This window comes from Falco biarmicus, chromosome W (genome assembly GCF_023638135.1).
Source record: "Falco biarmicus isolate bFalBia1 chromosome W, bFalBia1.pri, whole genome shotgun sequence".
Lineage (NCBI taxonomy): Eukaryota > Metazoa > Chordata > Aves > Falconiformes > Falconidae > Falco > Falco biarmicus.
Window position 1 is genome coordinate 12,113,894 of NC_079310.1, and position 16,328 is coordinate 12,130,221.

Genomic DNA, 16,328 nt, shown 5'->3' on the forward strand with positions numbered 1-16,328 from the left:
TTGCGAGTGTTATCCCACCCACACTTAGAACAATTGCTTCGGTCCTTCACCGGCCAAATCCCTTGCGGGATATCGGTACTGCGGTTAAAAGACCTCCGCACTTGCTTTGGAACTGAGTTCTGTCTTAGTCACACCCTTACACAGTCACACAACCGTACCCACTCATGAAACAATAAGGGGCTCCCACTCCTCCTTATCTTCCTTAAACCAGAGGCCCCTCCTTGAACCTTCTGAGTCTAAGGATCTGCTCCCTGACCCATTACTGGAACCTTTTATACAAAAAGCTCCAAACTACTGGCTGTGCCTGTATCTAAAGGTGTCTTGCGAGTGTTATCCCACCCACAAACACTTAGAACGATCGCTTCGGTCCTTCACCGGCCGAGTCCCTCGTGGGTTATCGGAACCGCAGTTAAAAGACCTCCGCACTCGCTTCAGAACTGAGTTCCGTCTCAGTCACACCCTTACACACAGTCACACAGCCGTACTCACCGAACTGAACGGTATACTCACGAAACGATAAATCTTCATTCGGATCTTTGCGTGCAGAATTACAGGTACTGGAGGAGGGGAGAGCTCTTTGTTCTTTACTTGCCTCTTATGTTCGTAATCCTGCTGGGCTCTGCAGTGCTCCCGGTAAGGGCCACAACGAAACCAGGGTGGGGGCACCTCCCTTAGCCGTTCACAGTCTCGGGACCCAAGAGGATCACGTTGGGGTCACCAAATTGTTATAAATTCCAAATCAATTTTTAGTTTTATATGTTTTATTTATGGGGTTAATAAAAGGCAGTTAAACAGCACTGGGTGCGCGGGGAGTCAGGGCTCCTCTAACACACACACGTGTTACATCGGGCGGCTGGTTTTTATGTTCCTAAGCTAATACGTATTCATCACTACTTCTAAGAAAGGCAGGGTTATTACAATTAGTTTCTTGGGCTGAAGGCTCACAGTCTTCCTCCCAGGCTTTGTCCTCCAGTCACCCTCCAGTTTCCTTTTCTTCCTTATTTGGTAATCTCTTGGCTGGATGTCAGAGACTTGTGTAGCATCCGGTGCAATAGTTAACAGTCATTTTGAAACTCCTTTGTTCTCCTGTCCCCTAGATCCAGGTCCCAATATTTACCTTTTAAACACTTTATTGACACGAATTGCTGGACCATTTCTTTACACCATCAAATATTATGATGGAGATACCTAGAAGATTGACACTGCTTTGCAATGCCTGGGACTGATGCGGCTCCAGACTACACTGACATTTAGGTTTTTGTGTACAAAGGGATAAGAGAAACCCCAGATAGCCAAGGCATTCTTAGAGTCTTGGTAGATACAATACAGGGCCCAAAAAAGACCCCTACCCTTCTGCAGTGGTGGATGGAAACTATGTGGGATACCCTGAAAATCCCTACCTGGTACTCTACACCTTGTATTTGAGCAGTGATTCGGACAATAATCACAGCCGCTGAATATAGAGGGAGTTAAGACACCACCCTTACACACAGACACCTCTATCCAGGCTATTTAAACTGAAGCAGAATCCTACTCCTCAAGCATTTCATACAAATACATATTAAGAGAAAATCACATTCAAAACTGAGTTTATTTCTCCGAAACTTTACATGGTGGCTGAAGTCTGAAATGCAAACCCGGCAGCTGGCCCGGCTCCTGTAACACGAATCACCAAACCACCTGCCATAGGTTTTGGGGGAAATAAAGTAGATCCAGGTTTCCCCATGTGTGTGTTCCACAATTAAGTTCTGGTTATGGACTAAGGGAGAAAAATAAAGCCAGAGAAAGATGTTTAGCAAATGCATAAATGTAACAACCAAGAAAAAAACTCATTGTGCTCCACTCTCCAGGTCTTACCTGTGCTGATTCTTTTTAGGAGGATTCCAATATGATCAAACAGAGAGAGTAGAGCAAACAAATGGAAAACTTCTCTTTAGAACTATTGCAAGTCTTTTATTTCTAAAACAACTCAGGGGATGATGGGAGATGGATTTCCTGAGAGCTGTTAGGGGGAAAAAAAGAAAGAAAAAAAAAAACCAGAAAAGGCTAGGTTCAACAGGTACATTAATCAAGTCATTCTCTCCATCTATTCCTTTAAAGTGGTTACCGTCCGGTTACCTGATCATCTCTCATCCAGCCATCATGTCACATGCTCAGGAGTAAGAAGATATCATAGTGACTTCAAAGGTTTTGGCTATTTTTCTTTAAAAAAGTAGAATATTGCTAAATTATTTCTCATCAGTCCATGCCCTGCTTACCTATCTTAACATCCAGACAGATAAGACTCCCTATTGCTTTTATTTAGTGGAGACAATATTATAGAAATTCACTTTGGCTGGCATAATATTTTTGTGATGTAAATACACTTGTGCTATTGCTTTTCAGTGTCTTGTAATAGCACTTCTGCAGTCACCCACACCTAACTTCTCCACTCATTTACCAAGACCTTGTGCAATCTTTCTGAGCACCACAATGAAAAAACAATTGCATGTAGACATTGACAAATTTTTTGGCCAAGATTTTCTGTGGTTTCACCTGAACAAGGTACCCACCATACAAAAGATGGAAAGGGATTTACTGGAAGAGGTGAGGAACCTTTGGCAATGTGCTGTAAAACCTCTGAGACACCAGACTGACAACATCAACCACCAAAAAAATTGGCTTAAGTGCTAAAGGTTTCTTATGAAGTCCTATCTCCTAAAGCCATAGGACTGCATTACAGAGGGAGCTTGCTTTTTTTCAAAAGATAGCATCTTTGCAACTCTTGTGAAGGAAACATGCCACAAATAAAGCTAATGTACAAGTGTGAGCTGGCAAAAACCTTGAAACCCTGTCTCTCACTAGGAGGAAAGAGTGGTCTCCTCATGCAGTCACCTAGATGCACCCACAAGAACCATTCCATTAGGAGAAAGAGATTTACTTGATCAGCTCTCATAACTGCTGCAAAACCAAAATCTTTGTATATGCACATCCATAGGAAAAGATAGTGCTTACCAAGAGACCTGTATGCACCAGATGGGCATAATAAAACAAAACAGAGAAAAAAGAAAATCATCATACCTTTCTTTTGGGGGTTTGGGGAACTTTAGCATAAGAAGTAACTGATTTTCCCAAGTGAGAAAGGAAGACAGTAGCAGATCTGGGAACTCCTCTTAAATGCAGTGAATGCCTTCATCACATTTCCATCTCTGCTCTTTCAAGTTAGCCAAACAAGCTGAGTTACATTTATCCAGATGCCAGTACAGATAAAGGACTCACTTGAAATATCAGAAAGAATATTATCTTACAGAAAAACAAAAAGAGCAAAAAATATTGTTCAGAGAACTAAATCTCACGTGAAAAGAGATCATGCTGTAAAGAACAAAAAATGGTCCTGGGAACAATCTGAAAACCTAAACCAGTTGGTGTTTTTCAGGCCACATTGGTCCTTCATGATGCATTGGAACCATATCCTCTCAAGGCTTATTCCCTTCCTTACACCCCTGAGGATACAGAAAATTAGTGAGCATATTCAGGGAAAATCTTTGGCCGATGCCTTCATGAGATTTTTTACTCTACAAAATTTTTATCTGAATCTGCAAAAATAAGATCTAAAATGGAGGAATGCATACTACAATTTTCCAAGTCTTTGCAGTCCTTTTGTCAGACTGGTCTCTGAAAACTCAAGCTTTGTTTCAAATAAAAAGTGCTGGATAACATATGTTTTTATTCGTAACTATGTAACTACAATCTCTGCTGATGTTTCCAAAATACAAAATTCCACCCTTCAGAATGCCTCCTTTTTAATTATTGGTGTTTAATAAGGATAAAACTCATCTCTAAACTTTCTTCTTCCCTCCCAAAGCTGAAGATCGGCTTTTCCCACTTCTTTCATTCTCTTACTTCCACTTCATGATGGGATGGGAGTTTTCCTTAGAGGATCCAGTCAGGGTAGGAAATGTGGAGCAGCATCTCTGGTCTATACAGTGCAACTTCACTCCAATCCACAACTTTGGGGATCTGCTCTCCATTCTGAACTGCAGCTTTACAGGATTGTGGAAAACTAAAATAAGATATTTTTTTCCCCCATTTAAGCTTCCTGAGTAGGGGCATTTGAAATTCATGTACTTCAAATTATCAGAAAAAGATGTCAATGCGAAAATCATTTGATCAGCACATTATGTTCTGTTGGTGAGATAATCAAGGTTAGAGCAACTGCTTATTACCCAGCACAGAGAGCAAAGTCACCTCACCTTCCTACTAATCAAATCCTAGCTGAATGCAATTTGAATAGTTTTGAAAAACAAATAAGACCCCTGAGGGCAAACAGAGTTTCTAAAACACGCATTGCAGAGTAAATAGAACAGCATGCAGAATGTTTTAAGCAAAAGCCATTTGCCGATGGGACCCCCTTGAAATATTTTTAGCAGAGAAATGTCATCATAATTTTTAGAAAATGAGAAAGAAGTTCCACAGAACTTGGAGGGAAATTATCATAGAACATCAAATAATAAATGTCCCATGTGTGGGCCTGTTTAAAACCTGATAAAAAATGTCATCTGTAAGACAAATATAGAAACCAGTAGCATTGTCTGGTGGGGAAAATGCATGTGGGGAACGGAATCAGGTTCTCTCAGGTAACAAGGATCAATGTGCAATACAAATACTTTCTCAGTACTCAGGTGCCTCCATACCTCAAGTTTAGCCCTTGGTTACTCTTAGCTCCCCACAGAAGCACAGCTAGCAGGGCTAGAGGAGATTTTAGAACCAGGTAATTGTTTGCCTACCACAACTGTACTTAAACATTTTTTGACAGAGTTCCATCTAAGTAATTTGTAAAAACCTCCAATCACGGGAGCTCTACAGTCTCTCTGTGCAATGTATTCCCATCCTTAACAGTCCTTACAGTTAGGAATTTTTCCCTAATGTCCAACCTAAATCTCCTTTACTGCAATTTCAGCCCATTAATGCTTGCCCTAGCCCCAGTGGGCATGAAAAATGCTTGATTAATTCCCTTTCTGCAGCCATTTTTACATGTTTGAAGATATTTATGTCTCTCTTCACTCTTCCCTCCTGTAGACTAAACAAATTCCACCATGCTGAATATTCAAGATCTCAGTGGCTATTTACAAAGTGCTCATATATCAGGGCACAGGAGACCTGAATGACTGTCTAAGCTCCTTGGCAAGTAATAGGTCTACTTGTCTGTCACAAGGGAACTATTTAGGTTGAAGAAAAAAGGAACATGAGTGAGCCTGAGGTATTTTAGGAACCAGTTCAGATGCATGCTGTGTATTCATCCCAAAGATGTAAACAGATACTGTCAAATTATCCAGCCTCACCCACAAGAAGAAAAAAAGAAAGGAGAGCCAGAGTGAGGTGGTAGATTTTTAGGAAGGGATGGGAAGATTGTCTGGACTCAAAAAGATGTATTTGTTGCTGCTATTGAGCCTGCTGGAGAGGTGAGAAGCTGAAGAGCATTGTTGTGTCCTGGAACCTCTGCCTTCCATCTAGAGCACATCCATGATAGCTCCGCTGAGGATCTAAAAAACATCTGAAGGTCATAAGGTGCCCCTGCAGCTTATGGACTAGCAGAAGATGAAGTGGAGGGGTTGCCATGTTGTGTCAACAGCAGACTGAGTACCAGGAGAGGCACAGCTTCACAAAGTACTGAAGGATACATCGCTCCCTTCTCTCCTCTTTGTGCCAAGTGTAAAGTCCTTTTCTTCCTCTTTGTTTTTAATGTTTTGGCTAATACAGACACATGGCACTGGGCATACTTGAAAAAAAAGAAAATCCACAGGCAATCTTTCCTTCCTGTTGAGAGAACGAGCCACACTTGACATATCCTAACTATATCACTTAGAGTTATACTAGAAGGTGCTCAGCTACCAAAGAGATGGGAATGGAGACAGAAATACAGTAGGTCTTAGATCTCATTATGCAGTAACTCTGGATTTGAATAAAACCTAGACTGCCTGTCAATGATGGTGTTGTAACGGGGTGGTGTGAAAAGGGGAAAAGATATAGTGTTTCCTTCTCACGACTAATTTTTGAAAGAATACTTCCAGATAGATAATTCTGATAGATTTCTAGGGAATTTTGTCTTAATTCTACACTGCCTTTCTCCTGTTTCTAACTCAGCACCTGAATGTTTTGCAGAAATATTAAGCAATGTGACTAAGCATCTGTCAGGTGTTTGCTCTCTCCTCTTCCCAAGGGCAGAAGTATGAGTGTGTATAAGCGGAAGCAGATGGCAGAGTAAGCATATTCTGTATACATGGATGTGGTGAATGCAGTAATAGTGTTTGAATACCAAATCCTCAATAGCTTTATTTTAAATAGCAGCATATCAAGCTGGGGGGATGAAAGCTGTGGAAATGTCTTGGGGGAGAAATCTGTGCAGGAGAGGAGGTGAGGGTCATTCCAGAGAGCTGTACAGTGCAGAAGGGGATTATTTTGCAATGCTGCAACCAAAAAGTACCACTGGATTAATTCTCTAATCTGCAAATAGAGAATCGGTTAGGTGCTATCAGGGTATAAAAAAAAAAAGCGGCATAATTCAGTTTCTTTTGTAGAACTAATAGGCAAAACCTGCCAGCTGAGGCGTGAAAGAGATGTACCCAGCGCGATGGCGAGTGGGGAGGAAGGAAGCCCAGAATGGGGGGATGCTCAGACAGATCTAAGAGAGAGAATGGCAGCTGAAAGGAAGGGGCTGGTGATTAGCCTTGCAATGTGGACACTTTATATTTGCTCTTTTTATTCTATTTTAGTGCACTACTTTGGGAGCCAAAGGCTACCATTTTGGCTGCCCTTAACAGTGAAAAGCAGAAATGTCTGAAGAACAGGGGCAGCTTTTCAGGACAGCAGGATAAGCATGAGCGGCTATGAGTGTACAAGGTGGGCCAGTGAAACCTGATGGCCCTGCTGCTTGGCAGGGTAGAGGACAGAGCCCTGGGATGTGACAGCTCCAGCTGAGACTTTCTACGAGAGGCAGAAAGCAGCCAGCATCCCTGAAGTTGCTTTACCATGATGAGGGAACTTTAACTGGTTGTTGTAATTTGTGAAAGCGGTAAGTAGATTATTGCATTTTATTCAATTTCCTCCCTCGTTTTGTTTTCTTGTCTCCCTTCAGGAAAGCGCACATCCTTACACACTTGATTACTTGTTTGCAAATGGGAAGCACTTTTTATTGAGCACCCAGATGGTATAACATGCTCATCATTATTGTCCAAACATGAGCAGTTTGGATGGAGGCTCAAGGCAGTGATTATTAATAAACCTTAAACACAGTGAAACCTCACTAATCAAAGCCTAGGAAAAGGTTACAAATACATCCCACTTTTTTTTTTTTCCTTTGTGAGTGCTAGTGCCACTACAAATGACCTGAATTCCCTTCTGATGGTGCAAACACCAGGTGCTGCTTGGTATGTTATGGGAGAGACATGAAAAAAGTCAAGGATGTCAAATTATTACAAAAAATTGGTTTTCTTCTCTGGACTTATATTATTATATTTTTGGGGGGGGAGGGATACTGAATTGGTTTTGATCACTGAAGGTAGGCGAGATCTGGGTGATTTTTATACTTCTCAAGTGATAAATATCACCTTTCCTTTTCCTAGTTTTATTACAAAGGCCAAGTGAATTTAATACAGGAACCTGTGGGGAGGCAGGGGAGAAGAGTAAGAGATTGCAGGACAGTATTAACTGTTGGAGAAAGGGGGGGTGAAAAAAACAGTTTGAAAAGATTCAATTAGGATAAAGGAACACTAATTCACTTGGGGAGTACGAATACTCAGCAAACAGAAAGGAGGAGAGTACAGAAATGACAAAGGCTCTAGAACTAAGAAAGGAAGAAAAAAACCAGAAGCTCAAGTCATATTCAGCTTGAGGATAATGATGCAGTTGGTGTTTGTTCATTTATAAATGTTTCTGGCAGAGCTGATGTGTTTGTGGGGTATTATATTTCTTTAAAATATTGTTCCCACTTTGCAAATAATCCAAAACTCATGAGTCTACGTAATCACTCTAGCACACAGTTCCATTGGGGTTGCCTATATTATTTTCCACAGACAAATTATTTATGTCTGTTATATCAAAGGGGTCAAATTCTTCGAGGGATGGGGCATGCTCATATTTTTATGCTGCTCCATGAGAAATAATACAGTAACACCACCCATAAAACTCAGCTCTATCTCCTCTTGTACTGAAGATTATAGGTGTATCAAGTGAACAGTGAATGCTGTACCACTTATCTAAAGGATGACACACCTATGTTTAGCTAAAAGTCGGGAAATGTCCAAGGACCCTTATTGCCACATGACGGATGTACAGACTGCTAAGTCCTTGGGTTGGTTATCTTTAGAAGGGACATTTTGTCTTAGATTCCTGTTGTACATGCAACGTGGCAAAGACAGACTTTAAACATGGCCGCTAAGGAATAGAGTCTGCGCAGAGACAACTCCTCAAGGACATTGCGCAGGCACGAGAAATGTAAATGAATTCTCAGAATTGTAATGAATATGTAAATGATTTCCTGGAAAGTTAATGAATAGGTATGAGTTGCTTGTATAAAGGGGGGACTGAAAAGTCCCCTCGGTGTGCATGACTTTGGTGGAGTGATCCCCCATGCACCCAGCACTGCCGAATAAAGATAACCTCCGCTCACTCAAATATTGGTGACTGATTCTTTAAATCACAAGTATTCATAAAAGACCGACCATATCCCCAACTTTTTTAGTCTAGGGCTTAAATCTCTTTCCGTGTGTGCAAAACCACAACTAGGACCACTCCTAGAGAAACATGTCAAACTGCAGACAAACACACATGTCCTCACTTGAAAATGCCAGTGCAGGTAAAACAAAGGTAAACTGAAGACAAATTTCAGTTTTATTGCACCCTCTCAAAGGCAACTTTGCAGTGAGAGCCCAATTGAGCCTCTTCCTCACCCTCCTTTTTTTGTAGTTAAATTAAATATCAGAGTGGCAGATGCTTCCGTTAGTCCCAACCAGGCCGCAGCATACTTGCTCTCTTCCGGATCCACGGGTGTTCTGCTATTAACATAAATGTTCAAAGCCTGACAGACCCAGTCCTCCGTGGACCCAAACATCGGCCAAAACATGTGGGGTCTTAAGGGTTCTTTTGGCCATTTAACCATACAACACTGAATCATTGTCGCCTTGTCCTTATGTTTAGTGTTTCTGAAGCTATTCCAGTATCTTAACATTAGCCCTAAGGGACTATCCAGTGGAATGTCTTGTAATTTTCCTCCCCTTTTAAACCAGAGGCCCCTCCTTGAACTTTCCGAGTCTAAGGATCTGCTTTGTCCCTGACCCATTACTGGAACCTTTTATACAAAAAGCTCCAAACTCCTGGCTGTGCCTGTATCCAAAGGTGTCTTGCGAGTGTTATCCCACCCACAAACACTTAGAACGATCGCTTCGGTCCTTCACAGGCCGAGTCCCTCGTGGGTTATCGGTATCGCGGTTAAAAGACCTCTGCACTCGCTTTGGAACTGAGTTCTGTCTTAGTCACACCCTTACACACAGTCACACAGCCGTACTCACTCAACCGAACAGTACACTCACAAAACGATAAATCTTTGTTCGGATCTTCACACGCAGAATTACGGGCACCAGAGGAGGGGAGAGCTCTTTGTTCTTTACTTGTCCCTTATGTTTGTAATCCTGCTGGGCTCCGCACTGCTCCCGGTAAGGGCCACAACGTAACCAGGGTGGGGGCGCCTCCCTTAGCCATTCACAGTCTCGGGACTCAAGAGGATCACATTGGGGTCACCAAATTGTTATAAATTCCGAGTCAATTTTTAATTTTATATGATTTAATAAAAGGCAGTTAAACAGCGCTGGGTGCGCAGGGAGTCAGGACTCCTCTAATACGCACACGTGTTACATCGGGCGGCTGGTTTTTATGTTCCTAAGCTAATACATATTCATCACTACTTCTAAGAAAGGCAGGGTTATTACAATTAGTTTCCGGAATGCGACCCCTTCCACTGGCACATGCCTATCAGTTCTCGGTGGTCTCTCTGGGGGTCGTTTGGGCTGAAGGCTCGCAGTCTTCCACCCAGGCTTTGTCCTCCAGTCACCCTTCAGTTTCCTTTTCTTCCTTATTTGGTAATCTCTTGGCTGGATGTCAGAGACTTGTGTAGCCTCCCGTGCAATAGTTAACAGTCATTTTGAAACTCCTTTGTTCTCCTGTCCCCTAGATCCAGGTCCCAATTTTTACCTTTTAAACACTCTATTGACACGTATTGCTGGACCATTGACACAAATTGCTGGACCATTTCTTATAACGGGGAGATGAAGATATAAAAAAAAGTTCAAAATAAAGAGAAGATCATAAAGGATCTAGGGGTTTAGAGGAGAAGATAGCAGACAGTGGGCAAAAAAATGAAGCCAATTTTCTGAAACACACAAGTCTAGTAATTATCCCTAGAGCAATAGCTTGAAAGCAGACAACAAAGATGAATATCATGCCATCTAAAATCAATGTAATGCTATTGTTTTGAGTAAATAAGGTTTTGAGATTCCACAAAACAGAGACTCAACAGAAAAACATTCATGACTAATTTTTGAGACATAAGTGATGAAGTGTGATATGCACTGAGGAGGGCAGGGTGTATGTCTGCATGAAAAGCGTATCTTTTTATTTACCTTACAACAAATACGGTTCTGCTTGATGTCCAAAAACCTCGTAAGACTATGCATGGACTTTCTGAACTAGCTTACAGCCCATTGAAGAAATACAGAGAAAATGAAAAAAAAGTTTTGCTTGGCTTAGCCAGTGACAGCAAGAACTCCCTCTGCTCGGTTACCTGCATGTCCTTCTGCTCATAGCAGCCATCATTTCAGTGGAATAAAATATAGCACTTTTCAAGACATTGTGGCTTACTATTTGCTGCTGCAAACTTTCTTGGTGTCCAGGTATGCCAGTATTTAAGACAAGCCATGCTTTCAGCAGGTGCTGTGCTGTGGAAGGGAGAGCTGGGAAAAGCTGGCACAGAAACTGCTATGACTGCATGATGCTACCCAGGGACCCTCCTCTGCAGAAGTCGTCTTCCAGGGGCTGAATTAAGCAGTTTTAGAGGTTTTTTGTGTCTCTGAAGTGTCTTTCTTGTGCTTTCATTTAAGGCATACCTGCCTCCAGGGAGCAAATCTTCCTCAAAGAGGGGGAGGAATTTGGTATTCGTATTCATTCGCTATCTTTGTTTTACCTCTGCTAATTACCCCTCTGGAACTAAACCGAATAGAACATTAAACCACTTGTCCTTATAGGAGAAGGGATTTGATTGAATTAACTTGAAAGAAAGATATCCATGAGGTACATTCCCGTATAGGGAACTTATTCTCTGCTCCTTTGAAAGAATGCAAATACAGATCACCAAAGTGAATGCTTTTTACATTTCAGTTTCCATTTGTAACATTTGAAGGGACCGGGGCAGTTTAATTTAGGTCTTAAATACAAATGTTAAAAAAATAACCTTTTCAAAGCTTGACATTAGTACAAATCTCTTTTTTCCCTTTATAATTCTCTCATCTTTAAAGGTGACAAATTTGATGCGGTATTTATTAATCCAAATGGCAACATGGCATGCAAGAGAATAACCTATTGAATAAGGGGCCATAAAGATTTATTTAAAGAACAGTGTGCTCGTGTTTATCTGAGGAGACACTTATTGTTAACTTGAGGATGTACTAAATCCTCAAATGGGTGACATAGGGAGTGTGCTAATCGTCCAGGAACAAGATATGTTAATATCTTTAACTTGAAGATATACTAAATCTTTGAATGGGAATGTGCTAACTGTCAAGGCATGAGATATGTTAATATTGTTAACTTGAAGATATACTAAATCCTTGAATGGGAATGTGCTAATTGTCCAGGTGCAAGATATGTTAATGAGTTCCCAGAAAGTTAATGAATAGACATGAGTGACTTGTATAAAGAGAGGGCTGAAAGGCTACCTTGGTGTGCATGACTTTGGAGGAGCGATCCCCCATGCACCCAGCGCTGCCGAATAAAGATAACCTCCGCTCACTCCAATATTGGCTACTGATTCTTCAACTCAATTAAAGCTAATCAACTTTCAGTATGTTTCTCCACAGGCTCGTATCAAGAAATATACGCTGCTTGTTGCTTCCAAATGGGAACTCTTTAAAAATGACTATCAGCAAGCAACTTTGCTCTGGCTTATGAAGTAGCTGTATTATGCTGGCAGCAGAGGCACAAACTCCTCCCTTGCCCCTCGTGACACTGTTCCACTCTGTGCTTACCTTGCCATCTGTAATTCCCCCCCTGCACACCTTTCTGCTGCTGGTCTTTTATGTCTGAAAACTCTTAATGTCTTAAGAAGACTTTTCCAATTGTCATGTACCTGATTGTGGTTTGGGTTTGGGTTTTTTTTTCCCCACAGCTGGGTAGATCACCTGCGCTCACAGCCCGATGGAAATGGGTGAAATGAAACTATGAGTAGCCCATCCTTCAGTCTCCTGCTTCAGGGAGATTTTGTCATCATTCAGTCTCAAGGTGTTGATATACAAGTAAACGTGCTCAAAGACTGAAGGCAGATAAAACTGAGCACCAAAATTTAGTATCAAATAAATCCTCTTCCGATCCAGCATATGACATAGGTGAACAGGAATCACAAAGACAAAGTTTAAGAGGCTGTTTCCTTCTGTTTCATATTGGACTTTGCAGCTGGCAGTTGTAAAGGAAAAATTGCTGTGATCCATTGCACATATACAATGTTTTCTTCACAGTGGCAAGCCAGTGATTTATGAGACACCAAGCAAAAATCTAGTGGTCGTGCTGGGGAGAAACAATGTGGTCTGGAAACAAGCTTCAGTGCCTTGCAGGTTTTAAGGAAAATAAGTCTAGTTGAAAGCTGCTTCAGGAATTCATTCCCAAGGATGCTTTTGAGTGGCACTGTGGTGGATAAGGAAACAGTAGACAGCAATACCTAGCAGGAACCAAGAATCTGAAAGACCTAGAGAAGTTTCCATCCAACTGGAAGTCCTGAAGCAAGTCAAGTACTTGGTCATCCTGTCTAGAGGAGCAGAGCAGGAACCGATGGACCATGCTGGGACTTCCTGGGACTATAAAGCAATCAGTTGTCAAGAGGCTTTTCATCCGTTATTATCTCATGAACTCCAGAAAGTTAAAGAAGGCAAGAATCCTGGGTTACTCTTTTCCAGCAGTGAAAATACAAGATGTTACTGAAAAATGTTTTCTTTTTTTAAATGTAAATTGGTAACTCCACTGATGATGATACACACTATAATTAATATTGTTCTGTTGGAATATCCACACGTTACAGGAGGCTTTAAGGACTTTGGAAGAGACAAGGAAAGTCTTGGTAGCCTTCTACGGATCATTTAATGTTGTGTATAAGAACAGGTTAAGATATAAAATATTACAGTTGAACTAAGTCGATGCCAAGTGATGGTGAAAATATCAAACTTGACAGCTACTAGAGCACAAATGGGATGAGTTTCATCCATAGCTTGTCTCCACACAGCTAAATTCTTCTCTCTATATGAAAATATAAAAGGTTGCTAAAGTATGAAATAAGGGTACTAGTAAAATGAAATCCAGGAGAATAGCAGAATAGAAGTAAATAAAAGTAAACATGCATAACTTTCAAAGTGGAGAAAAAAAGAATCTTAGGAGCCTTTCTGTCAAGGCTCTGAGGTAGTTATTGAAGAGATTACATTGATATAGTTGGCATTTTTGACATGCTGGTATGGATTGTCTTGGGCTGTAGCAAGAACAGAAGGGATAAAGCTGGCAGGTAGTGTGGGAGTGACACCTCAAAGAAACCCATCGCTCCATTCTGAGTTTTTAATTTAGTGATCAAGGGTATTAACTTCACACAGATCAGTGATCTGATTGAACTTAAGAGAGGATTTTAGTAATGATATGTTTTAGGCCATGGAATGGAGCTGGAAAACAAGAGGAGACTTTGCTTAAAGCACAGCTAAAATTAAGCTACAGGTTATTCAGTATAAGAGACAAAGGCTGAGGGTTACAGTTATGAATACAAAAATAATAGTCTATAACTTGTAGAGGCACTGCTAGAAATATACAACCACTTTTCTATTTCAGATAAAAATTAAGTTTGGAGGGGGGTGCGTGTTCTAAGGACTTTAAATAGTGAAAACAAATGCTGCCTAGTAGGTTATACCACTTCTTTCAAGTAGGCAATTTGTCCAGATCAGAGAGAAATTACAAAAACAATAGATGAGGAATTAAATTAGATGAAAAAAAAATTATTATTAATTAAAAAACATTTTTCAATGTTTTAGTTGAAGGACTGAAACTTCAACTATCAAAGGTGACAATAATTTTGCTAAAAACATATCACACCTAAGTTCAATGGTGAGGAATGCAAAAAAAAGATAACAAATAGCAACAAAGGAACAAAATAGAAAACAGTCATAGCCTCCAAGTTATATTGATTTTTGAATTGCAGAAAATGGGCTAGGTAATTTAAAACACCACAGGTAACTTAAAACAAATTTTAAATATATTTGAGACATACCATCATATGTTACGCTTACATAACATAGAAAACAAAATTCTTAATGTTTGCTTAAGTGTTTAGTACCTATGTCTATTCTGTAATTAAACAAGATCTTATTCTTTATGATATAAGGATGATGAAAGACATTAAATTCATCTAGTAAGATTAATATTATCATAGAATCATTTAGGTTGGAAAAGACCTTTAACACCAAGTCCAACTGTAAACCCAGCACTGCCAAGCCCACCACTAAACCATGTCCCTAAGAATGACATCTACATGTCTTTTAAATACCTCCAGAAACAGTGAATCCACCACATCCCTGGGCAGCCTGGTCCAGCGCTTCACAACCCTTTCAGTGAAGACATTTTTCTTAATACCCAATCTAAATCTCCCCTGGTGCAACCTGAGGCCGTTTCCTCTTGTCCTGTTGCTTGTTATCTGGGAGAAGAGCCCAACCCCCCCTGGCTCCAGACCCCTTTCAGGGGGTTGTAGGGAGCAAGAAGGTCTCCCCTCAGCCCCCCCCCTCTCCAGGCTGACCCCCCCAACTCCCCCAGCCGCTCCCCACAGCACTTGTGCCCCAGCCCCTTCCCCAGCCCCCTGCCCGGCTCTGGACACGCTCCAGCCCCTCAGGGTCTCTCTGGGAGCGAGGGGCCCAGAGCCCAACGTGTCATTTGAGGGGTGGCCTCACCAGAGCTGAGGGCAGGGGGATGGTCACTGCCATGGTCCCACTGGCCACACCATTGCTGACACAAGCCAGGATGCTGTTGGCCTCCTTGGCCACCTGGGCATACTGCTGGCTCATGCCCAGCTGGCTGTTGACCAGCACCACCAGGTCCTTTCCCACCAGGCAGTTCCTAGCCACTCTGCCCCCAACCCGCAGCACTGTGTGGGGTTGGTGTGACCCAAGGGCAGGACCCGGCACTGAGCCTTGTTGAATGTCATACAATTGGCCTCGTCCCATCGGTCCAGCCTTTTCTATTCTAAAGAAGATTTAAAACTAATTCAGGACATGAATGGTAAGATAGAATTAAATAAATGGGCGCATTTGGCTGATGGCTGTATAGTAGTACTTGTAGAAGAATGGCGGCAGAAGTGTGGCCACGGAACCCCTGAGGGTCTGCACAATCCAGGCCTGGAGTGCACAATCCAGGCCTGAAATTAGAAGTGTACTGGAATTAGAATTGTGCTGAAGTTATTGTGCTGAAGTTAACAAGAAAGTGGCCTTGATCTGTTCTTGAATCCTAAGACCAAGTAACCTTATTGTACTAACAGGCCGTGGCTGTAACAAGCTGCAGCTGTTAGGGAGGACATGTGTAAGGCCAAGGGAGATAGAGAACGGAATGTAGATAGAGGGAGTAACAAACCGCAAGGCTAAAACATAGCTAACGCAAATAGCTGCATGGAAAAAATGCTTGTTCCAATCATGATAATTAGTGGTGTGTGAGCAGCACGTGCTTACGGGCTAATAACCAATTATATGTTTGCTTTGGGAGCATGCTTATGTATTGAGGCTATATAAGAAGTGTTAGAAGCCAATAAAGATGAGCAAGATGCATAACTCATATTGAGTAATTTCCCGACTCCGGCGGACCCCTCTCCCAACAACTGGCGCCCGAACGATGGGAACACGGAAAACTCTGCCTTTGCATTGCAAATTGGGAGATGCTAGAGAGGAGTCCGAGCAGGAAGGCGCCCGTAGAAGGGAAGGCGTCTGAATCCGGCATTGAGCTCCTGCACAGACCTGCACCGGTAAGACCGTTTTTCCCTCGATAATGGAAACGGAGGCGGCACTCACGCTTTCATC

General features: G+C 41.8%; 2 long non-coding RNA genes across 2 annotated transcripts; one reads left to right on the forward strand and one right to left on the reverse strand.

Moving 5' to 3' along the window:
* Positions 1 to 1,330: 1,330 nt before the first annotated feature.
* LOC130141936 (uncharacterized) lies at positions 1,331 to 11,691 on the reverse strand. Its single transcript, XR_008819225.1, has 3 exons — positions 9,567 to 11,691; positions 1,858 to 2,002; positions 1,331 to 1,759 (listed from the first exon to the last, which is right to left on the reverse strand). It is a non-coding gene; the product is annotated as an uncharacterized LOC130141936 (long non-coding RNA).
* Positions 6,742 to 16,082, forward strand: LOC130141935 (uncharacterized). The gene is made up of 2 exons (XR_008819224.1): positions 6,742 to 7,051; positions 12,413 to 16,082. It is a non-coding gene; the product is annotated as an uncharacterized LOC130141935 (long non-coding RNA).
* Positions 16,083 to 16,328: the final 246 nt, after the last annotated feature.